The sequence below is a fragment of the Podarcis bocagei genome, assembly GCF_964188305.1.
Source record: "Podarcis bocagei genome assembly, chromosome: 15".
NCBI classification, from domain to species: domain Eukaryota; kingdom Metazoa; phylum Chordata; class Lepidosauria; order Squamata; family Lacertidae; genus Podarcis; species Podarcis bocagei.
In genome coordinates this window covers 43,470,528-43,495,143 of record NC_138141.1, presented here as the reverse complement: position 1 = coordinate 43,495,143, position 24,616 = coordinate 43,470,528, and the positions used below count along the sequence as shown (strand labels likewise).

Below are 24,616 nucleotides of genomic sequence, written 5' to 3'. Positions count from 1 at the left end.
ATTCCTGTATGACGTTTTGCCTAATATAAACATTTTCCCCTAATATAGTTTGTCTGCAGCCTCCGCTAATAATTGCTTTTATACACACACTCCCACCCCCTAATATATTTACTCTTGCATCCATTACTTGGTTGGAGAACTGCAGGTTTTTGAAAGATGGCTCTACGCTTCAGTTAATGTATTATTAGGGACAGGGTGGGTTAGGGAGATTCAACTTTAAATGCAAACTGGATCAGAACTCCTCCTTCAAACCCAGTCTGAAAGTGGGCACAGAATAGCACTTTGTTTGGAAAGCTACCATATAACTTCTGTGAAAGGAAGTGATATAAATTTGGAATAATAATAATATTTTACTACTATTATTATTGTTGTTGTTGTTGTTGTTGTTGTTAACTAGCAGGGAAAGCCCAGCACTGCCTGGGAATTTTTTAGAAACCATAAATATATTTTGATTTATAAAGGGATTGTGTAATTTGTGAGTTTGGACCTGTCAGTCAGACACAAAAAACTGGGTGGGGTCACGGCAAAGTCAAGTTGTGGTCCATCATCTTGCTTCAAAATGGTACCCGGCGTCCAAATATCAACAAAGATGGCAGTGCCATCTCAAGAGGCATCCAAACGCACAGAAAGCAAATGGAGAAACCATTTCCCAAAACATATAGTAGATTGCATTGCTCAACCCTATGATTCTAGAATAACTATAAACATATCCTTAAAACAATAGTGCTCAATGTGTCCAAGCAGCTAAGCTCCTAACTAAAATTCAGAGAGGTTTGCTTATTATTTATATCTGGGACATAGGGGGTGTGTGTTTCTAATAGTAAGAGACCCAAACATCAGCTTTCCCACCCCCCCTCCATTTCAGGCTGCTAATAAAGACTCTTATGTGGAGGTCAAAAACAGAGCTTCCCATTCATCAGACCCGCTCCCAAGTCCTGTCACCATTCAGAAGACCATGGTTCCACACACCCCACACCCCACCCCTCCCTAGTCCATTCCACACTTCTTCTTCCAACATGCTGTAAATCAGCACAGGAAATAATTATCCTCTCTGAAGTGTCTCCCCCATCTTCCAGTTTCCTCTCAGCCCCCCCCCCCCCGCCGCCCACAGCCATTTGTAGCCCCATTCCAGCCATACGGCAGACCACAAAACCAAAGATTTAAGAGTGTGCAACCCTTATTTGCAAATGTTATTTGCATTGGAGAAGGGGGGCGAGTCGGAAAAGCTTCTGGGCCGGCAGCTTTTGGTTAGGGGAGGGTGAGATGTCTCCAGTTCCATTTATTATTTTAAAGGCTTACCTTTTATTTATCACGTAAAAGTCAAGGTGGTTCACAATATACACAGAACCATCAAAATCAATAAGCAACAATGGCTAAAACACCCAGAGAGTCATATATATTGCCTTGCCTCTGCTGTGGCCTTTAGCAAACAATGGTTCTCTCTGCCCAGCCGAATCTGCGCTTAGCCAAACCTGGGTAGCTTTAAAGGAGAATTAAACAAATTTCATGGAGGTATCTCAATGGCTACTAGCCCCGAGGGCTAATTTCTTCCCCCATGGCTGGAGACAGTGTGCCTCTAAATAGCAGTTGCTGGGAATCACAAGTTCTGAGAGTTTCTGCTGTGCTTTCTACGATATGATAATCTTTATTGTCATTGTCCCATACAGAACAACAAAATTGAAAAATCTACATAAGACATTCAAAACCCATCAAGCCTGCTATCCCAGCTATCCCAACCTGGTTAGCCCCCTAAAAACTCTGATACCCCATTTTAAATACAATAGACTCCCATAGAGGCTACCTTACACTGCGTTTAAAACCAAAATCGCATTTGGGTAGAAACTGTTTCTCAGGCGGCTAGTTCTAGCCTTTATAACCCTGTACCTTCTTCCAGAAGGCAGAAGCTGAAAGAGATCATTTCCAGGGTGCGCACTATCCTGCACTATCTCAGCAGCTTTCCTATGGCACCTGGAAGCATAGATTTGATCCAAGGTGGAAAGAGTGCACCCAATTATTCTCTCCGCAGTCTTTAAAACCCTGGACAGCATTGTTTTTTCCCTGACCGTGCAGCTCCCAAACCACACACACAGACCATAAGTTAATGCACTCTCCACAGTACAATGGTAAAATGCCATCAACAGGTCCTTTGAGAGATTGTTTTTCCGGAGGATTCTCAGCTTGCGGGCTGCCCAGTGGGGGATCTGGCTGCTCCCTGGGAGAACAGAATGCTGAGCTAGACTGGTTTTCGGCCTGAACCAAACTGGAGGTTTGTGGGGAGAAGGAGCTAAAGACTAGCACTCTGTTGCACCCCCACCAGGAATAAGTTGGAGTTCTTGTTATTAAATATACCGAGAAAAAAGCACACCAAGAACTCTGGCCAATATAAGTTTCAGTAGTGGGAGTGGTCCCTACTCGCAAATCAATGGTCAATTGTAACAAAAACTAATCCATTCAAAAGTATGTATTCTGACAAGGATTACAGACTCAAACAGAGATTACAAACTCAAACTCACAAGGATACGTATGACACAATCATTCATTACAGAATTAGAGATAAGAGTTTATGAGATACATGCTGATCTACCCACACTTAGTTATCTCTGAGAAACGTAGAAAATAACAGGATCTATTTACACGAATTCTTCAAACTTCCCCTTAAAAATTAGCTAGTGAAGGTGAATACTTTGAAACAGGGCCCTGTCCTGGTTTCTGACCCATAATTGACTTCTGACTTCTGCTCAATGACTGAAACTAAGACCTTCACTTCAAATCTGACTATGGACTAACATGAACTTATCTCTACTCATAAACTCTTATCTCTAATTCTGTAACGGATTCCAATTCAGTGGAGATCAAGTGACAATAAAAGGCCCAGTAGGGTTCCACCTGGTTCTATAAAAGCTGCCTAGCTCCTGAGTCTGAATAGTTGATGGGAATATCAGGTAGCGAGAGTGCTGCTGTGCTCAGAGTCTGCTTATGGGTTTCTGGTTGGTCACTGTGTGAACACGGCACTGGTCTAAACAGGCCTTTGGCCTGATCCATTCCCATCAGGACCTGGCAACCCCTGCTCTAAATGCATGTAGTATTCCTGGCTATGAAGCCAAGGTCCTGGGTTCAAAACTTGCTTGTGCCAAGGCTGTATAAAAGCTTCACGGAACTACAATCTTGCTGGCTCCATTGCTCAGGCCCACCTCACTCCCCTTGTGATATATGACGTTGGCCTTTTACCAAGTGAAGTCTCGCCCATCACCAAGCCTCTTGTTTTGAATTGTTCCGAGAGGGGGTCAACCGCCTCCCACCCGAGGGGGAGGATTTGATGAGTTCAGCAAGATGGGTTCATACATCTTCTCAACGGCGGGCCAGGGGTTGGGGGCAGGTGGGGAGAATCAGTCACTTTTATGAAGATGCTTTTCTTCCACCAAGCCAATTTGCCCTTTTAACATCGTTTGCATTACTTGATGGATGAACCTAAGGCAGTGTGCCTTCAACGAAAACAAGGAGGATCTTGGCAAACATGGCTATGTAGGACTATAACAAATAAGGACGCAGCAAGAACCCTGCTGAATCAGACCCAGGCTCTATCTAGTCCAGGAAGAGGGATCATATGGCCCTCCTGATATGCTTGGACTACACTTCCCATGAGCCAGCGTTGCCGAATGTCAGGGATGATGGGAGCTGTAGTCCACCAGGGCCACCGGTTCCCCATCCCCAAGCTAATCCACCATCCAGCTTTCTACAGCAGCCAATCCAATGCCACTGGGAAGCCCACAAACAGGGCGCTCCTCCTATGGCCCCTGGAAGGTTCTGCACAAGTCAATGTGGCCCTTGGTGGTTCCACAGCCCTGCCTTAAAGGGCCATCAGGTTATCTCTTAGTATCTTCACCTTCAAACAGCCAGGAACTGATTCTTTTTCCATCACCGAAGGGGAAATATTTACGGCAAGTTGCCACAGAAGGCTGGGAGCCTCAACCATTTATTTATTTACACATACACACACAGCAATCTCTGACGGGAACAAAATTTCAATTAATCACCACCTTATCTCTGAAAGAAGAAGTTGATCTCAAGGACAGAGTTATTATTCGCTTTGTTTTATAGAACGCGCCAGTCATGGATCTCCAGGCAGGAAGCATTTATCCTTTTTTTTTTTTTTTTTTGCCAAAGACTCGTTCAAAGGTGAGCTGGGAGATCTTTAATGAAAAAATATTAAATGGGTTCTCAAGCACACGTTAGTTAGATCAGCAGCAGAAGACTATTGTTCTTTCAAGCTCCAAGAAAGATTTTTCTAACAGTCCTTAGCAAGCTATCGCCTTCGCATCTGCTTGGCTTATTATTCTGCTGATTTAGGCTTTTGAATGCCTCTAAGCAGATGACAAAAATCCTCTTTTATTCTTTAAAGAAATCCTTACCGCTCCCATACATCGTTTGAATGACAAGGAGTCTGTGGTATTTCTAAGAAATAATGGAATCTGGTTAAGAAAATGTTTCCTAATTCAACCCCACCATCATCTAAATTTCTGTGCTTGTTGGCAGCTACATTCTACTCAAGAGAAGACTCAATGAAATTAAGGTGCCTATGACTGTAATGTATGATAATTTCAAGAGGCCTACTCTAAGTATAGATCCGAACCCTGTGCTGGCTTGCTATGACTGCCAAGGCTCAATTCAAGGGGGTAGTGATTAGTGATGTTAAATTCTTGAGAATATTCTCACCTCACATCACTAGTTGTGATGACTTAAAGGTAAAGGTAAAGGGACCCCTGACCATTAGGTCCAGTTGTGGCCAACTCTGGGGTTGCGGTGCTCATCTCGCTTTACTGGCCGAGGGAGCCGGTGTACAGCTTCCGGGTCATGTGGCCAGCATGACTAAACTGCTTCTGGCGAACCAGAGCAGCGCACGGAAATGCTGTTTAGCTTCCCGCTGGAGCGGTACCTATTTATCTACTTGCACTTTGACGTGCTTTCAAACTGCTAGGTTGGCAGGAGCAGGGACCGAGCAACGGGAGCTCACCCCGTCACGGGGATTCGAACCACCGACCTTCTGATCAACAAGTCCTAGGCTCTGTGGTTTAACCCGCAGCGCCACCCACGTCTTACAACCCCATAAAACTGCAGTGGGATGCCTCTGAACGCCAGAAGCTAGCGAACTGGTGAGAGTTGCTGTCAATCAGATTCTACTTTGGGGCTTCCCACTGGGACGTCTACTTGGCCACTGTGCGGACAGGTTGCTGCACTAGATGTGCCCCCTATGGCCTGATCCAGAAGCAACCTGCAATTCCATTTTCATCTGGGTTTTGACAGTTTCTAACACTGCCCCAAGTTTACAAGCTGGGACACCTGCAGAGGAGGGGAACCAAGATGATAAAGGGTCTGGAAACTAAGCCTTGAGGGAGCTGGGTACATTGAGCCTGGAAAAGAGGAGAGTGAGCAGAGAGGTATGTTAAGTTATCTTCCAATATCTAAAGCGCTGTCACATGGAAGAAGGAGCAAGCTTGTTCTCTCCTGCTCCAGAAGGCAGGACCTAAACCGACGGCTTCAAGTTACAGGAAAGAAGATTCCGAACTTTCTGACAGTAAGAGCTGTTCTACAGTAGAACAGTCTCCCTCAGGAGCTGGCGGACTCTCCTTCCTTAGGGGTTTCTAGCAGAGGTTGGATGGTCCTCTGTCATAGATGCTTTAGTTGAGATTCCTGCATTGCAGGGGATAAAGCTACATTACTCTAGAGGTCCCTTCAAAATCTCGGATTCTAAGATTCTAAGGCAAGGGAGCTGCATGAAAAGCCTTCCTTCAAGACCACGGAGAGCTCCTGGATTGGCTAGAATAGACAGAAGGAGACTCTGGTGCTTAAACAAACATTTGGAGGCGATTTTCAACTCTCTAAACTAGGGAAGTGAGGGGGTTTATGGGATGCTTGAAAAATGAGGGTTAGACACTAAAAATAGCATTCCTCAAGCGAGTTCCTGACCCTGTTAATTGCCAACTGATTTCCCCTCTCCTTTGGGGAAAACAGATAAACATAAGTTTGTTTTTCTGGGTGGTTTTATGCCTTTCATCTCTATGCTTATAGAATCTGTTTCTCCATACCCACCCCTTGAAAGGTTCACCAACTGAACAAGAGAGCTGTGCGACAGGGGTAGGGGACATTTTGTGAGCCCATGGGCCCCACTGTATCAGCGGCAACCTTCTGGAGGCTGAATGACCATTGTGGGCAGGGCCCAACTTCTACCTTTGCATGCAAAAGATGGCAGTTCACACACACACACACACACACACACACACACACACACACACAAACAGAGCTTCCATCTAGGCAAGCATGGGGCATGTGCCACCGTTCAATGACACATTTCCACCCAGGAAAAAGCACTCCACGGAGGGTGCAGGATGTGGCCTGAGGAGAATCCAGAGGGCCAGGCAGAGAGATCTGGAGGGCCGCAGACGAAACCTGGGTCTGAGCAGGGCCACCTCTCTTCTGAACTTGTGAGGGGGCTGTTTGAACAGGCTAAGGGACTTATAACCTCGCTGTCAGCCCGGTCTAATCCTGACTCAAGCTTTGAAGCTCCCTGGGTAACTATGAGCCAGTCTGAACTACCTTGCAGGGCTGTTGTGAGGACGAAACGGCAAAGGGGAGAACCACGTGTGACACTTTGAGCTCCTGGAGGAGAGGTAGGATGTAAATGGAATGAGAACGATGGATAATAATGCCATTCCCCCACCTTGCCAACAAAGGTCCGTATAGTTAAAGCTATGGTTTTCCCAGTAATGATGTATGGAAGTGAGAGATGGACCATAAAGAAGGCTGATCGCCGAAGAATGGATGCTTTTGAATTCTGGTGTTAAAGGAGACTCTTGAGAGTCCCATGGACTGCAAGAAGATCCAACCTCTCCATTCTGAAGGAAATCAGCCCTGAGTGCTCACTGGAAGGACAGATCATGAAGCTGAGGCTCCAAGACTTTGGCCACCTCATGAGAAGAGAAGACTCCCTGGAAAAGACCCTGATGTTGGGAAAGATGGAGGGCACAAGGAGAAGGGGACGACAGAGGACGAGATGGTGGGACAGTGTTCTCGAAGCTACGAACATGAGTTTGACCAAACTGCGGGAGGCAGTGGAAGACAGGAGGGCCTGGCGTGCTCTGGTCCAGGGGGTCACAAAGAGTCGGACACAACTAAACGACTAAACAACAACCCCCTTTTTTATTACTTTCACTTATTTATACCAGAAGCAACCATCTATCAAAAGGGTGTGTGTGTTGAAAACTGATTACTATTTGAGAGCCAAAAACAGACCACAATTTTGGGTGCTGTGAACCCTTAAACAGCAACATGCAGGTCCTATTTGCCACCAAATCCTTTTTCAAAACACCCTTCCCAGTATAATTTTCTGGCATCGTTTCCACTGGTGGTGCTGGGGAGACAGAAGTTTGAAACATTAAAAAGGATGAGGAAAGTGTTCTTTTTTAAAGACAAAAGCTGGAAGAGGTCTTATTTTGGACAGGAGAGGCGCGTCCCCCTCTGTGGCTGCTCTTCTTCTGTGGTTGCTATGGCACTGTGGCACATTTTTTCACACGGCAAGAGAAAGCCCAGCGGCGACCAAACAATAAGCGCTAGGCTCTGCAGGACGGGGTGTCCGTCTCGGCTCTTGACCCGCCTGACACACTCATTCACCGGCCCCAACGTTTGCTGCATCCCCAAACAGCCTGGCAGCAGAGGGAAGGAGAGGTGGGAGAGAGAGAAGGGTTTCTGCGTCGCATATCACAGCGCGAAGGCTGAATTTTAATTGAGCCGGGAAGGGATGTGTGGCCAGGGTGACAGCGAGGTTTATTTAGGGGTCCTGGCGCTGTCAGGGAATGAATGCTTCATTCTTTGGGGGCTGTTCGCTTCGAAGAGGGAAGGAACAAAATAAGGGGGGGTTGCGTGTGTTTTTAAGGGACAGACAATCAAAGGGACGACGTGGGAGAGTCTCCCATGCCGAGACGTTGATTTCTGAAGCATAACTGGTTGCTTGTGGGTGCAGTAAAGGTGGCCAAGAATAGAAGCCCAAGAAGCCTGTTACCAAATCAGACCACTAGATCCACCTCGCTCAATACTGTATACTCTGGCTGGCAGCAGTTATCTGGATTTTCCCCAGCTGTGCCTGGAGACACATGGGACCTTCTGCGTGTGAAGCAGGTGTTCTACTGCTGAGCCCCTAAAAATAAAGCTTGTGTTCTCCTGTTCTGGGGGGTAGGAACCAATGGCTTCAAGATGCAAGAAAGCAGATTCTGAAAGAACATCAGGAATAACTTTCTGATAGTAAGAGCCCTTCGACTGTGGAAGAGACTCCTCCTTCAGGAGGCGATGAACACTCCTTCTTTGGAGGTTTTTAAGCAGAGGTTCTACAATTCTATGATCCCCCATGATTCTATGATTTCAGTCCTCGTAGTTTTGAATGAAGGGCTGGTTTAAATAGGAACTTAGGAAACTGGCTTCTGCCAAGTTAGAGCATCGATGTCCATTCAGCTCAGTACTGCGTACACTGGCTGGCAGCAGCTCTCCAGGGTTTCAGACAAGGGGTTTATCCCAGCCGTGCCTGGAGATACCACTGGGCATTGACACCATCTTTGTGGGCTGGGCCTTATAGCAGCAACAGATGCGGGAGGGCCCAGGTTGCTATTAAACAACAGGACCTTCACTTGTTGCTAGGGCAGTGTGACATCACCATCGACAGGGGTTGGTTCCCAGTTGCTAAGAGCTGGGACTTGCATGATGCAACAATGCCAGGGGAGTGGGTGTGTCCTTGGTCACAAGGGGCGGGACCACAGGTGCTAGGACACAGAAGCTTTGTTGGTTGGTGGTTAGGGGGCGTGGCCTCGCTTCTCCTTTTCGCCCTCTGTTGGAAAGGTGGGTAGGGCTGTTCCTTTAACAGGTGGCCTTTGGGCCAATCCTTCGCCAGCCGTTCACATCCTTTCTCTTGGCTGTGCTAGTGGAGCGGTGGAGCTCCTGGGAGGGGGCGCTCTTGGGGATCTGGGTTCCCTCCTTCCCCCAACTTGCCCGTCCCCCCTTCCTTCCTTTAACCCCTGCCCCACCAGAGCAGTGCCGCACGATACCGAGAGTGGGAGCTTGAGAGACAGGTGAGAAGAGGAGTGTCTTGCATCTGTCATGGGGAAGCCAAAGGGCAAGAGTCATGAGAAACATACGCTGGACGACCTGAAAAAGGAAGTGGAAGTCGAGGACCACAAGTTGACCCTAGAGGAAATCAGCAGAAAGTATGGGGTGGACCTCAGCAAGGGTCTGACCAGCGCCCATGCCGCGGAGATCCTTGCTCGGGAGGGGCCAAACAGCTTGACGCCTCCCCCGACCACCCCGGAGTGGGTGAAGTTCTGCCGGCAGCTGTTTGGCGGCTTCTCCCTGCTGCTTTGGCTGGGGTCCATTCTCTGCTTCTTGGCCTATGGCATCCAGATCATAATGGAGCCCTATGTCCTCAAGGACAACCTCTACCTGGGAATCGTGCTGACGGCCGTGGTCATTGTGACGGGCTGCTTTTCCTACTACCAGGAAGCCAAGAGCTCCAGGATCATGGACTCCTTCAAGAACATGGTGCCCCAGCAGGCCCTCGTGATCCGCGATGGGGAGAAGATGCAGATCTCCGTCGAGGATGTGGTGAGGGGGGATCTGGTGGAGATCAAAGGCGGAGACCGGATCCCTGCCGATTTGCGAATCATCTCCGCCAGCGGCTGCAAGGTGGACAACTCCTCCCTGACGGGCGAGTCGGAGCCGCAGAGCCGCTCCCCGGACTTCACCAACGACAACCCGCTGGAGACTCGCAACATCTGCTTCTTCTCCACCAACTGCGTGGAAGGCACGGCCCGTGGCATCGTCATCATGACGGGGGACCACACGGTGATGGGCCGCATCGCTTCCCTGGCTTCCGGCCTGGAGGAAGGCCCCACCCCCATCGCCAGGGAAATAGCCCATTTCATCCACATCATCACGGCCGTGGCCGTCTTCCTAGGTGTGTCCTTCTTTGCTCTCTCCATTGTCCTCGGCTACACCTGGCTGCATGCCGTCATCTTCCTGATCGGCATCATTGTGGCCAACGTGCCCGAAGGGCTGCTGGCCACAGTCACAGTGTGCCTCACCCTGACCGCCAAGCGCATGGCCCGCAAGAACTGCCTCGTGAAGAACCTGGAGGCCGTGGAGACGCTGGGCTCCACCTCCACCATCTGCTCGGACAAGACGGGCACCCTGACTCAGAACCGCATGACCGTCTCCCACATGTGGATGGACAACCAAATCCACGAAGCGGACACCACCGAGGAGCAGGCCGGGGCCATGTTGAACAAGCGCTCCCCAACATGGGCAGCCCTGGCTCGTATTGCGGGCCTGTGCAACAGAGCGGACTTCAAAGTGGGTCAGGAGGCAGTCCCCATCACCAAGAGAGAGACGACTGGGGATGCTTCCGAGTCCGCGCTCCTGAAATGCATAGAGTTGTCCGCTGGGCCCGTGGCAAAGATGCGGGAGAAGAATCCCAAAGTGGTGGAGATCCCCTTCAACTCCACAAACAAATACCAGCTGTCCATCCACGAAGCTGAAGACAAGCCCAAGGGCCACATCCTGGTGATGAAGGGAGCTCCCGAAAGGATCCTGGACTGCTGCTCCACCATTATGATCCAAGGGAAGGAGGTGAACATGGACAAGAAGATGCAAGCGGAGTTCCAGAAAGCCTACGATGAACTGGGCGGGCTGGGAGAGAGAGTGCTGGGCTTCTGTCACTCCTACCTCCCCGAGCGCCAGTTTCCCAGGAATTTCAAGTTTGACGCAGAGAAGGTCAACTTTCCCATCAAGCAGCTCTGCTTTGTGGGGCTCATCTCCATGATTGACCCGCCCCGAGCCGCTGTGCCAGATGCCGTGGGCAAGTGCCGGAGTGCCGGCATCAAGGTGATCATGGTGACCGGAGACCACCCGATCACGGCCAAGGCCATCGCCAGGGGCGTGGGCATCATCTCCGAGACAAGCGAGACCGTGGAGGACATAGCCGCACGTCTCAACATCCCCGTCAGCGAAGTCAACCCGAGGGATGCAAAAGCCTGCGTCATCCACGGCACCAACCTCAAGGACATGACCTCTGTGGACCTGGACAACATCCTCAGGAACCACGCCGAGATCGTCTTCGCCCGGACCTCCCCGCAGCAGAAGCTGATCATTGTGGAAGGGTGCCAGAGGCAGGGGGCCATCGTGGCCGTGACGGGCGATGGGGTGAATGACTCGCCGGCCCTGAAGAAGGCCGACATTGGTATCGCCATGGGCATCGCCGGCTCCGACGTCTCCAAGCAGGCCGCGGACATGATCCTCCTCGACGACAACTTCGCCTCCATCGTGACGGGTGTGGAGGAAGGCCGCCTGATCTTCGACAACCTGAAGAAGTCGATCGCCTACACCCTGACCAGCAACATCCCCGAGATCTCCCCCTTCCTGCTGTTCATCATCTTCAACATCCCTCTCCCTCTGGGGACCATCACCATCCTGTGCATCGACCTCGGCACGGACATGGTCCCGGCCATCTCCCTGGCCTACGAGGGCCCCGAGAGCGACATCATGAAGAGGAAGCCGCGGGACCCGAAGAAGGACAAGCTGGTGAACCAGCGCCTCATCAGCATGGCGTACGGGCAGATTGGGATGATGCAGGCCCTGGCCGGCTTCTACTCCTACTTTGTGATCATGGCGGAGAACGGCTTCCTCCCTCTCACCTTGCTGGGCATCCGCCTGGACTGGGACGACAAGACCAAGAACGACCTGGAAGACAGCTATGGGCAGGAGTGGACCTACACGCAGCGCAAGGTGGTGGAGTACACCTGCCACACCGCCTTCTTCGTCAGCATCGTGGTGGTGCAGTGGGCTGACCTCATCATCTGCAAGACACGCAAGCTCTCCCTCTTCCAGCAGGGCATGCGCAACAGGGTCCTCATCTTCGGCCTCGTGGAAGAGACCACCTTGGCCGTCTTCCTGTCCTACTGCCCCGGGCTGGATGCGGCCCTGAGGATGTTCCCGCTGCGGGTCACCTGGTGGCTCTGCGCACTGCCCTTCAGCGTGCTGATCTTCGTCTATGACGAGATCCGGAAGTACCTCATCCGTCGGCACCCAGGGGGTTGGGTAGAGATGGAGACGTACTACTGAACAGGCTGCCCAGATGGGGTCTCCATGGGGCACGTCTCCCCAAGCACCCTTCACACAACTGCCATTGAATGACGCGACCCGGACGACACTGGGTTGGCCAAGCCTACTTTGCTGCTTTTGCAAAGACCTTGCAGGTCTTGTGTTGCTTCCAGGGGAGCAGGGGAGCCAAATTATTTCTTTAAAAAGTGAAGGGTGCATCTTGACTTTTGATCAATAAATGCTTTTGGAAAAATAAACAAGCCAAACGTGTCTCTCTCTCTCTCTCTCTCTCTCTCTCTCTCTCTCTCTCTCTCTCCCTCTCTGCCGTCTTTCCAGTTCTTTCTTTCTTTCTGATTGAGTTCATCAAAATGTTTATGCACACAATGACTGCAAGAACAGTAACCTCCAAAATTTATTACAACCTGACAGCAGGAAAGGTCTACCATGTACAACATTCCATTTCCTCGCTTGAGAACTGACATAAGAGAAGCCCCTGCCAGATCATCCCCAGCCACAAGAAATCCAGGATCTAGTCACCAGCAGTGGTAGACTGCCCTAGAACATGGAAGTTCAGCTTTTTAAAACTCACCCATCAACAGACCATGAATTTGACTAGCACCCTCGCTTCAAAAAGGAAAGAGAGCAATCTAAGCCAGAGGCCATCAACTGCAGTGAACTGGCGAAAAGGAAACCTTTATTTGGGTCAACTCTAAAAACTACTGCCGAAGAGTTTCACTGGGCATCACACACCCCACCTCAAAATTCTAGTATAAGGGTTGCCAACTTTTTGGAACCAGCGGGCATGTTTCAAATATTGAGAGCGTGCTGCCTCTAACAGCTGAGGAGAGAGCATAGCCACTGTGGCTAGTAAACACTAGTAGCCTCCTTCTCTAAGAATTTGCCCAATCTTCTTTTAAAGCCATCCAAGTTGGTGGCCATCACTGCCTCTTGTGGCAGAGAGTTCCACAGTCTGTGCTGTATGAAAGAAGTCCTTTCTTTCCTCTGTCCCAGGTCTTCCAACATTCAGCTTCATGCTAGAACTCCCCACTGAAGGATAGTTCTCATCCTCCAGCACATTTCACAAAAAACTCCGGCTGGAATTTTGAAAGTCCGGTGGAATTTGCAGAAGCAAACCAACAAAACAAATCTAGTTGTCTCCATGTCTGCAGCACAGGCAAAACTAAGGTTCCAAAACAGTTGTTTTGCTGCTAAAGCCCTCCAGTTTGCTGCTAAAACCCTCCACTCTCCCTCCTCCAGACTGGCAATCTGCCTGGAGGAGGGAGAGTGGAGGTGAACAGGCTGCATCTGGGAGACCAGAAGCCCCTGAAATTCATTTCCATCCACAGCAAACAGACACACTCCCTTGGTTTACATTAGATTGGGGTGTAGGCATGTGTAGGCAATGTGGTTTCTCCCCATTACCTCCTGACCTCTGGCCACGCTGATGGGGAGTGGAGTCCAGCTCATCTGGAGTGCACTCTGTTGGTGATCCCTGGTCTAGATTTATTTATCTATGGTGGTAAAAGGAGTTAAACCACAGCTGTAAGCAAAGCAAATGTCTAAGAATAAAAAGGGGAGGTATCTCAGAGGAGAGGAAATCCCCCAATAATTTCCCCTGGAATCCTCTGCTTTTTAATTGGTTTGATTGCATTAAAAGACCCAACGGATCACTCTGTCTCCAGGCACCACCACCATCCTGTTATCTAAGCTCACAGCTCCATGGCTGCCAGAAAGCCGTTTCCCCAGCTTACAGGAAACTGAGAGAGAGGAGTGTGATTTTCTGGTTTGTTAGGTGGGGCGGGAGGGCAATCGCTTTCTATTTCGGCACAGTGGAAATTAAATTCTCCCGTGCTGAGTACAGGCCTCCTCTCTCTCTCTCCCCCTCCCTGCCCGCTGCCCCTTTTACGAGTGACACAGAAAGCCAATTCACTCAGAGAGAGGCTGAGGTCGCAGAGGGTTCAAAAATCGACCCACATACAGACCTCTGTGTTTTGTGCTGATGTTGGGTAAACGCACGCTGTCGCGGCCTTGCAAAATAAAAGTTACTAGTCCACACGCAGACACGACTCGCCTGTCCATATGTTAGTCATCTCTGTCAAATCAAATAAAGAGGGAGGAGGAAAGCACAGGCTATTTTACCCATTAATACAAAACCAAGCTACCTATGTCTGATCATCATGGCAAAAGGGAAATCATTCTGCACTGGAACTTCACCCCTTCCCTTCCAGCTGGCTTCGCATGGGGAGACCTGCCTTGAAATTTGAGAACTATTGGTTCAGCATTTTGTCCGCCCCCCCCCCACAAAAAACCCCATCCTGTGGATGCCCATGAATGGCCCAAGGAAGGGAAGTTTAAAGGTTTCTAGTAAGCACAATGGCAAGGACCTTGGTAGGAGAGGCAGGCTTAGGTTCAGGACCATGGACAGCACTCCTGCCGCTGAGAACAAGCATCCATGTTGTCTTAGCAAGAGCCTGGAGCCACTAGCTGAGGTTTAGCAGGCGTTGGATAGTCACAAGTCCTCTCCTGACCAGCTAAAGGGACATTGCCTTTCCCTGCAGCTGCTAACTCCTTCAAGATAATGGGGTGTCTAGCTGCAGGGACCTCTCCTCAGGGATCTTTTGCGACCCCAAGGGGCCCATTGACCTGCCATCAGAGTCTGAAGGCAGCGTTGTCTCAGGGTGGAGGGGAAGTGGACTCTGGTGCCCAAAGACCAACACAGGGTGGAGCAGGATGTGGATTTATCCCCTCTCAGTGGTACAATTGCTGGTGGACTCTAACTCAGAGGAGTCTTGGTCTGGGACCATAACAGATGCCACGCTAATATCATGCGTGGCTCATTTATTACATATTCACAAAGCCACACCAACCAACATTGCAGGACACATCAGCTGGTCAGGGGGGCGGCTCATAGCTGAAACATTCCCCACCATTTTTTTAAAGACTGGCAGGGGGAGACAAAGAAAAAAAAGTGGCTTACATCGAGGGTGCACCTTGCTCCGGCGTGAACAGCTCACTGCCTTTTCAAATTTAATTTAATTTGAATGATAATTAAAACCTCGACAGATGCAAATGGGGCCATCTGCATAGCAGCTGAGGTGGAGGGGGAAAGAGGTGGTGGATTTGGGGGAGGGGGCTGTCATTAGCGCACAAGGCAGTCAGGATGGAGCGCGGGGGGGGGGTTGGACTGGATTGTGACAAGCTCTAAATGCAATTGCACAGAAATGAAGCCTCGCCATGGGAAGGTAGCGGTCACTGATAAAACAGTGGTTTCTAGCTAGATGAACCTTCCATAAAAGGAAGAGATCAAAAGCTTGCACTTTCAAAACAACCACCGTTCCCTGTTTCGTCTGGACTCAGGGAACTGTGGTTTTCTCTAGCTGTAATGAGTTAAAACAAACCCAGACCAGATTCTCTTCTTATCAGGTAATTCCGGGATTGCCTCTCCGTGGGACATACCAGGTCTTCAAACAAAAACATCTTGGAGGTCCCAGGCCACAGGGAGGTTAGGCTGGCCTCAACCAGAGCCAGGGCTTTTTCGGCTGTGGTCCCGATCTGGTGGAATGCTCTGTCCCTGCGGGACTTGACATCTTTCCGCAGGGCCTGCAAGACAGAGCTGTTCCACCAGGCCTTTGGCCAAGGCACAGTCTGTATTAGGGTTGTGCAACTTGTTCTCTGTTGCCGCAGAGGGGTGCTAGAGAGAGAGAGGAATGGGGACAGAAAGAGAAAGCCAAAAGAGGAAGAGAGGGAGAACAAATGTGTGGCCCCACCCACTCCTGACTGGAGCCCCCTCTGCTACACCAAAGAAAATGCGCCCACTCCTGATTGCAGAGCTTGCAGTGAACTTGCAAACAACGATCAGAACTGCAGCAAAACAGCTACGTAATTCTTCGAAAATTTTTGTAGTCAAACCAGAATCCAGGGGGAATTTGAGACAGAGAAAACAAACAGAGCCCTAAAAAGAGACTGTAATTGGGAGGGAGGGTATAGTGCTTCCTTACTCCAGGCTTACTCTGGGCCCAATTCTGCTATGACTCACATTTCCGGGACCCCGGCCCCACAGGTGCTCAGAATCACCCAGCAATTGCAACTTGGTAAAAGTTGGTCACCATGGGTACAAAAGTATAAGGTAACCAACAGGGATGAGGAACTCAGAACCAGGGGCCAAATGCTGTCCTCTCTAGCCCTTGGGACACTCCACAAGCCACACCCTTTCTTCCCAGGCCACGCCCCTTGCTGGTCCTGCTTTGCACCTTCCTTGATTTGGCGGGACAGTCCCTTATCCCAGCGCTATGTCCCGCTGCTGTCCCTTATTGATGGATGTCCCTTAAATTTCCCGGGTTTCAAAGGAAGCAGCTCCTCTCCCTCCCTCCTTGCCAGCCAGGGAGGAGGGAGGCTCCAACTGTGTTGTTTTGCTGCGTTGCTCACCCAATAAGAAGTCTAAGAACGACTGAGGGGTGGAGCTTGCATGCCTTGTGCTGATCAAATCGGCCGCGTTGCCTGGGGACTTGCCTTTGCTCAGCGCTTCCCAGCGGAGAGGTGACGGTGGTTTTCCTTGAGGCTTGAGGCTTCGTTTGGCTGCTGGCTGGGCTTTCTGCCTTTGGCTCGGAGGGGCTCAGAAGTTGAACATACCTGTGTTCGGAAAATCCCTTATTTTGGCTGCTGATCCCTTGTTTTTGAGGCTGCTGGTCCCTTATTTTAAAATCTGTAAGTTGACAGCTATGCCTTGAGTGTTTTTGCCAGGCTGGAAATATGTCCTTGAACTCAGAGAATGCCTTTTGCTTGTCTCAATGGAGAACGGAGGGGGGGCTAGGGGAAATTTGCATTCGTCGCCCTGCCCACTTTTGCCTCTGGCTCCACCCACCCACAACATGTAGACCCTGGAAAGTTGCCCAGAAGGGAAGGTGGACTTCAGGCTGAAAAAGCCCCCCACTCCTGCTGTACGGAAACACTTTGCACATGCTCAGAAGCTAACTACATCTCTCTGACACAAACGCTCACTCCACTGTTTGTTGCTCACCAACCCTCAGTCGGGAAGCCGGACTTTGGTGGGGAAAGTGCTATGATTAATATAGATCGGGTTTGAGCCATTAAGCATTATCCCTTTGCCTCGAGCCCTGGAGTCAAATTGATTACCGAGTTACTTTTTAAAAGTAATATGATAGAGTGGTCAGCGGCGAGTTTTGAAACAAGGCCAGAAGACCCATTTCGCCAATAACGCGTCCTTGCTGAGGGATTGCTTGGCCCCAGGAGGGGGGAGGGGAGGTAAAAGTGGGGAGGGGGCATTTCTGACTAGGATCGCTTAGGAGAGGCTACGACGCACCCTCAGCTTTCGCCCTTTGCACACAGGTCGAAGAAGCAAAAGGCAAAAACGAAGACGTCCCAAGTGTCTATATTTAGTTTTCTTCATCTGGAACCTGGGGGGTGGGGTAACAGATTGGTGCCTGCAAGCATCCTCACTCCCGATCGCTTCATCTGCGTGCCTCTTGTTTTGAGGGACGCAGGTGGGCGAGGAGGGGCTGGGGGGGAATTGCCCCCGCTCTCTCTAAGCGGCATCTTAACATGCGTGCAATTAGAAACAAGTGGCAAGAAGACAAGAGCGCCGCAGGCTGCTGCGTCTTCTGTAGCGACTTTCCCAAAGTGGCTGCTTTTCATCGCCCAATTTTGGCACTGACAGGTGGCTGGGTCTGCTTTCTGCTCTTGTTAAGAAGGCTCAGAGCGGGGAGGGGAAACCTGCCAAATGGCCATGATCCAAGGAGGGGCTTTGGGGAAGAACATGAGGAGAGCCTAGCTGCTGGATCAGGCCTAGGGGGCCTATCTGGTTCAACATCCTGTCCTTGCATTGGCCAACCAGAGGCCCCCAATGGGAAGCCCACAAGCAACTTTCCCCAACTGCAGTTTCTTCCCAGCATCTCAGATGCAGATGCATTAACGCCTCCCGGCAGCCAAGGTAGAATATTGCCATCAGATTTTATATCACCTGTCTAGTTATACACCTTTAGGCACCAGGCAAAAACATTCCTCTTCAAGCAAACCTCTGGCTGATTAACATCGGCTACCCTTTTAAATGAGGGACACAGGTGGTGCTGTGGGTTAAACCACAGAGCCTAGGACTTGCCGATCAGAAGGTCGGCGATTCGAATCCCCGCGATGGGGTGAGCTCCCGTTGCTCAGTCCCTGCTTCTGCCCACCTAGCAGTTCGAAAGCACGTCCAAGTGCAAGTAGATAAATAGGTACCACTCCGGTGGGAAGGTAAATGGCGTTTCCGTGCACTGCTCTGGTTCACCAGAAGTGGCTTTGTCATGCTGGCCACATGACCCGGAAGCTGTATGCCGGCTCCCTCGGCCAATAAAGCAAGATGAGCACCACAACCCCAGAGTCGGTCACAACTGGACCTAATGGTCAGGGGTCCCTTTACCCTTTTAAATGTGTTGTGAGATGAAGGATAATTGGTTTGTTTTGTTCTTATTTTTATTATGTATTTTGTGTTTTCTTTATTGTATTTTTATGTTGTGAACAGCCCTGAGAGGCATTATATAAATTCAAATTAACAACAACAACAACAACAACAACAACAACAACAACAAAACAACAACAACAACAATAGACAGGCTCCAAGAACAGCAAACATATGTACCTGGTGTACATATCAGAACACACAAGCAGTACACACAAGCATACACAATCAATCCTGCACAATGAGATATAATACAATGTACAAAAAAGAAGAAAAGTGAGTTTGTGCAGGGGTTAAGCACCAATTTTAGGGGAGCTAAATAAACTGGAAATCACAGCAGAGTAATGACTATTTCATCCAAAAGAACCACAGAATTCTTATTTTAAAAAAAGAAAAAGAAAGAAACAGAAAGCACATGAAAACAGTTAATAGAAAAAGGTGGCCACGCTTGTGAAAGCCTTCTGAATAAAAAACAACAACAAGACAATTCATGTTCTTTCTATACAAATTGGGCAACGGACTATTTTTATAAAGCAAAACTTTGCCATGACCTGCCTGGGCAGACGTATTAATAAAGCGATTCTGTTGCACAGGTTAGTTAACCGGGAGCTTTGCAAAATCACTGACGTGCCACGTTAATTAAAGTCGGTTGCTCGCCAAAAACAGACGCTTTAAACAATACCCCAAAGCTTGTGTGCACATATTTTCCTGGGATGGGCTCTCTGGGTGTTCCCATCATCCCTGACCATTGACAGTGCTTGGTTGCATGGTTGAGGGGAGTTGGAGCCCAAAAATGTTCAGAGAGCCACAGGTTCCCCCATCTCTGATCTACAAAGAGACATCTGGTTGGCCACTGGGAGAACAGGCTGTTGGACTAGATGGGCCATGGGCCTGATCCAGCAGAGATCTGCTTAAGTTTTTATGTCCTGGGAGGGGGGCGTGTCGCTTGTTGGGTCAACATCCCAGCTTGCCCTCAGCCAACCAAGTCACCTGCTTGTCCTTTCACCTTTCCCTCCGATCAGATTTAATTAGGCATGAAAAAATACAGTGGTACCTCTGGCGGCAAACGGGATTCGTTCCAGAGGCCCGTTCACAACATTTTTGTTGTTGTTTGTTGTTTAGTCATTTAGTCGTGTCCGCCTCTTCGTGACCCCCTGGACCAGAGCACGCCAGGCACTCCTGTCTTCCACTGCCTCCCGCAGTTTGTTCAGACTCATGTTGGCCACTTTGAGAACACTGTCCCACCATCTCGTCCTCTGTCGTCCCCTTCTCCTTGCGCCCTCCATCTTTCCCAACATCAGGGTCTTTTCCAGGGAGTCTTCTCTTCTCATGAGGTGGCCAAAGTATTGGAGCCTCAGCTTCAGGATCTGTCCTCCCAGTGAGCACTCAGGGCTGATTTCCTTCAGAATGGAGAGGTTTGATCTTCTTGCAGTCCATGGGACTCTCAAGAGTCTCCTCCAGCACCAGAATTCAAAAGCATCCATTCTTTGGCGATCAGCCTTCTTTATGGTCCAGCTCTCACTTCCATACATCACTACTGGGAAAACCATAGCTTTAACTATACGGACCTTCTTTATGGCCTAGGTTTGTCATTGTTCGCAACATTAAAAGAGCGCAACACACAGTGGCGCGTCTGCGCACAAGCAAGTTGCGATTCGCAGCTTCTGTGCATACGCATGACATCATTTTGCGCTTCTGCGCATGCGGCGAAACCCAGAAGTAATCCTTTCCGGTACTTCCGGGTTGCCACGGGACGTAACCTGAAAGAATGTAACATGAAGCGGACGTAACATGAGGTATGACTGTATGGCAGAAACGGTAACCCGAGTTCAAGTTCTGCTTCTGCCAAGGAGAGACAAGATAGCCAGAACTCTGGCTGCCTTCTTTTCCTCTTTCCTCAAAGCCCTCGGATGTTGCCTTCAAGGTCAAGACAGAGTCCGCCTCAGCCCATGAGCTCCTGTGTGCTGCTTCCCATTCCCTCCTGAGCTGCTCTGAACCGTGGATGCTTAGCAGCAATTAACTACAATCTGTTCTTTCTGCTTGCTGTCTTGGATTAAAAAAAAAAAAAGAAAATTAATCCATCCAAGGATATCTCTGCTTTCCTCTCCCACCCTGAGAAACACCCTCTCCTGTCAAAAGTGAAGGAGACCATTTTGCCTGCATGCGCTTAGGAAAACCGTGCACATCTTCAACCTCATCGAAATTTTCCTCCCGCCCGGATGAAACCTGTCAATACATCAAAGACTCATCTTCACCTATAAGCTTGTAATTATCAAAGCAACATGCCGGGAGGATCAAATGAGCCCGCGTGGGTTTTCGGCGCTGCTTTCCCAAGCCCTCTTGCACCAATTAAAGAACACGCCCAAGGTCTGATCTTCTAAGGGCACCATTGCCAATTTGAAACCTAAAATAAAAAAGGGAGCCCAGGGTGAGCGCGGAGACCTACCAAGCAGGGTGAACAAGGTCATGTGCCAGGACGCAGGTGGGGCAAAGTTTCTCCCTGCCCCAGAGCGGTTAATGAATGCTGGAATTCGTGACTCCATGGTCCTGGTCCTGTAGCACTTGGAAGGTCAATGTTTTGGAGTACGGCAGCCAAAGCGGTTGCTGTGCAGAAACCAAGGCAGCATTGGGCTCAGCTACTTCGGACTACAGGTGGGAGAGCATTGGGGGGGGGGTATTCTCCCTGGAAACAGAAATTAGTGTACTGTGGAGTCAGCTAGGTAAGCTCATTTCCTCTCCTGAGGCACTAAGCCATGGGTAGGCAAACTAAGGCCCGGGGGCCGGATCTGGCCCAATCGCCTTCTCAATCCGGCCCGTGGAGGGTCCAGGAATCAGCGTGTTTTAACATGTGTAGAATGTGTGCTTTTATCTAAAATGCATCTCTGGGTTATTTGTGGGGCATAGGAATTCGTTCTTTTTTCTTCTTCAAAATATAGTCCGGCCCCCCCCCCCCAAGGTCTAAGGAACAGTGGGCCGGCCCCCTGCTGAAAAAGTTTTCTGACCCCTGCACTAAGCTTTCTGCTTGCAGAGGTGACTTGTCATTCAAAAGGAACCCCAGCCCCCCCCCAAACCACTGGCAACCTGAAGGGGTGTGTTCCCCCTTACCATCTTGTTTTGTGTGTACATTTGGGCCAAGCTGGACCCACATATACAGGAGTGAGAGAAATACAGAGAGTGACAAGGCATGGAGCTGAACAACCTTAAAAATTACCCAAATTACACCTCAGCTTGAGATAGAAAAGTAGCTGCCTTAATTAACTAAACCACAGAGCCTAGGGCTTGCCGATCAAAAGGTCAGCGGTTCGAATCCCCACGATGGGGTGAGCTCCCGTTGCTCGGTCCCTGCTCCTGCCAACCTAGCAGCTCGAAAACACGTCAAAGTGCAAGTAGATAAATAGGTACCGCTCTGGCGGGAAGGTAAAAAGCATTTCCGTGCCCTGCTCTGGTTCGCCCGAAGCGGCTTAGTCATGCTGGCCACATGACCTGGAAGCTGTACGCCGGCTCCCTAGGCCAATAAAGCGAGATGAGCACCGCAACCCCAGAGTCGGCCACGACTGGACCTAATGGTCAGGGGTCCCTTTACCTTTATCTATATTATTATTATTGCTTATATGCTGCCCATCTGAATGGGTTGCCCCAGCCACTCTGGGCTGCTTCCAACAAAATGTTGAAAAACAGAAAAAAGCCTCTCAGACATTTAAAAAAACCTCCCTAAACAGTGACAGTGGCTTTCCAGGATTTCAGGCAGGGAGTCTTTTCCCTAGCCCTTTCACCCAGATCGGACCTGGGACTTTCTGCATGCAAAGCTGATGTTCTGCCACTGAGCTGCATCCCTTCCCAAATGCCGAAAGGGCATCAAGTTGCACTGGCAGTGAAGTAGAATGGCATCGGGGGTCTCTAAATTCGGTCAACTGCCATCTGTCTCTTTGATCAGTTCAAACCTTTCACTCAATCACCAAAGGGGACAGATAATTAAAGGCAGGGAGGTGTTTAAACACCTCCCCACAGGAGACGAAGAAACAGAGATCACAGAGGCGAAGCAAAAATCCCCGTTCAAAAGACTGACAGGCGGCTCAGATCTTGCGGAGGCAAATTTTACAAAAGGCTCTCCCCGCCTGCAAGCGCCAAGATCCAAGGACCCTTTCTTCCTTACTCCCGAAGGAGAGTCAAAACGGCCCCAGAGCGTGCGCGCAAATCTGTGTGCGTGGAGGCGGATGTCTCTTGTGAACGTGCTCAGCCAAAAAATGAGAGGACTGCACACTACAGCAACTTGCAGGGAATTTCTTTCAATTGCCCCTGCCCAAGAAGAGGTCCCCAGTGGGCCACAAACCCAACGGGGAAAGAAAGAGGGGAACGAGGTGGCGCTTTTCACATGCAGAGATTCCCCTCGGAGGCAGAGAACTGGGTCAAGATTTCCATCCCAATTATCACAGTCTCCCAAGTGACAAAATCTTCTCTCGCTCTGTTCCCATATTTTCTAGGGGTGGGGGTGAGGTTCACCTGGTTCCAGCTAGATGGGGATTTTAAAAGTTCGTAACTTAACTTAGCTCGTCTTTTGGTGTTAGGACAATAAAGGTAAAGGTACCCCTGACCGCAAGGTCCAGTCGCGGACGACTCTGGGGTTGCGCGGTCATCTCACTCTATAGGCCGAGGGAAGCCGGCATTTGTCCGCAGACAACTTCCGGGTCACGTGGCCAGCATGACTAAGCCGCTTCTGGCGAACCAGAGCAGCGCACAGAAACGCCATTTACCTTCCCACCGGAGTGGTACCTATTTATCTACTTGCACTTTGACGTGCTTTCGAACTGCTAGGTGGGCAGGAGTAGGGATCGAGGAATGGGAGCTCACCCCGTCACAAGGATTCGAACCGCCAACCTTCTGATCGGCAAGTCATAGGCTCTGTGGTTTAGACCACAGCACCACCCGCACCCCTGTTAGAACAATTGCAGGCCCACAATTCTGCAGGCGCCTGGAGAAAATGTGTTTTTTTATCAGCTGTACTTTGTTCCAAGCATTGCAACCGGGATAGATACTGGCAGAATATAGATTAATGTGGACCATGCCAGACCAGGTTGTTGGGCCGATCAGAGACAGCCGTTCTCTAGAAACCCCCCACCATCCCTGGTTTGTCAGACATGCTGGCTGGGGCTGATGGGAGCTGAGAGCGCAACAATATCTGCAGGGCACCACACAGGCCTCCCCTGCTAACCCACCTTAGCCCATGGCACTCCATGCTCTGGTAACGTCCAGGATGGACTACTGCAATGAGCTCTATATGGGGCTGCCCTTGAACACACCTCAGAAACTTAGGAACCTAGGAACCCTACTGGGCAAAAGAGGCATTGACATTTGTTGCCCATGTTGACCTCCAGAGGGTCACCCAGAAGGGAGCGCGGCCCTAGGAGTTAATCCGGATGCAGAGCCTGAAATCCACCAACACAGGGCCTAATCCGCCAGGGACTGCCTTGGCGAATGCTTTGCAGAAACAAAGAGTGTGATGAGGTCTGGAGAAAAGAAGCCTCGTCAGCATCGCCATCCAATATAATCTGTCGAATTAATGTGCCTTTGCTCTCTCTCGCTCTCCCTCCGCTGCCATTTCTCCCCAATGCCCTGTGCTAACATCAACCCCCCAGCTCTCCAAGCAGCTGGGAGCCTTTATTAAGCTAATGGGATACTGCAAATGGTCTCCCATTAAGATGATGAATTCAAGATGGCCAAGATGCCCCATTAGAATAATGGCCTAAATAATAGCCATCTCAGAGAACGTTATCATCTGCAGAGAGGGAGAGAAAGAGAGCAAAAGAGGCGTTTGTGTCCTCCTGTTATTGAAAAACAAGGATTTCCCAGCTTCTTTCCTCCCTAGTAGGTGAAATCTAAGATTAGGGTCAAAGGGTGAGGGGTCTATCCTCCCCACAGCGCTCCACAATCACCTGGGAGATGCCTGGGGCCACTTCGGTTTATTCCAAAAAATATTTTTTTAATATACACAGAGGGAATATTGAAACTCTGTACTTGGAAATCAAGTCCACA

General features: G+C 49.8%; 1 protein-coding gene and 1 pseudogene across 2 annotated transcripts in view; one reads left to right on the top strand and one right to left on the bottom strand.

The window, feature by feature from the left end:
* Positions 1–24,616, bottom strand: part of LHFPL7 (LHFPL tetraspan subfamily member 7) — a 74,285-nt gene that overhangs the window by 7,240 nt on the left and 42,429 nt on the right. The gene's annotated exons all lie outside the window — the stretch shown is intronic.
* On the top strand, positions 8,873–12,392 carry LOC308574042 (sodium/potassium-transporting ATPase subunit alpha-2 pseudogene; annotated as a pseudogene). The gene has a single exon. The product of its transcript is annotated as a sodium/potassium-transporting ATPase subunit alpha-2 pseudogene (transcript).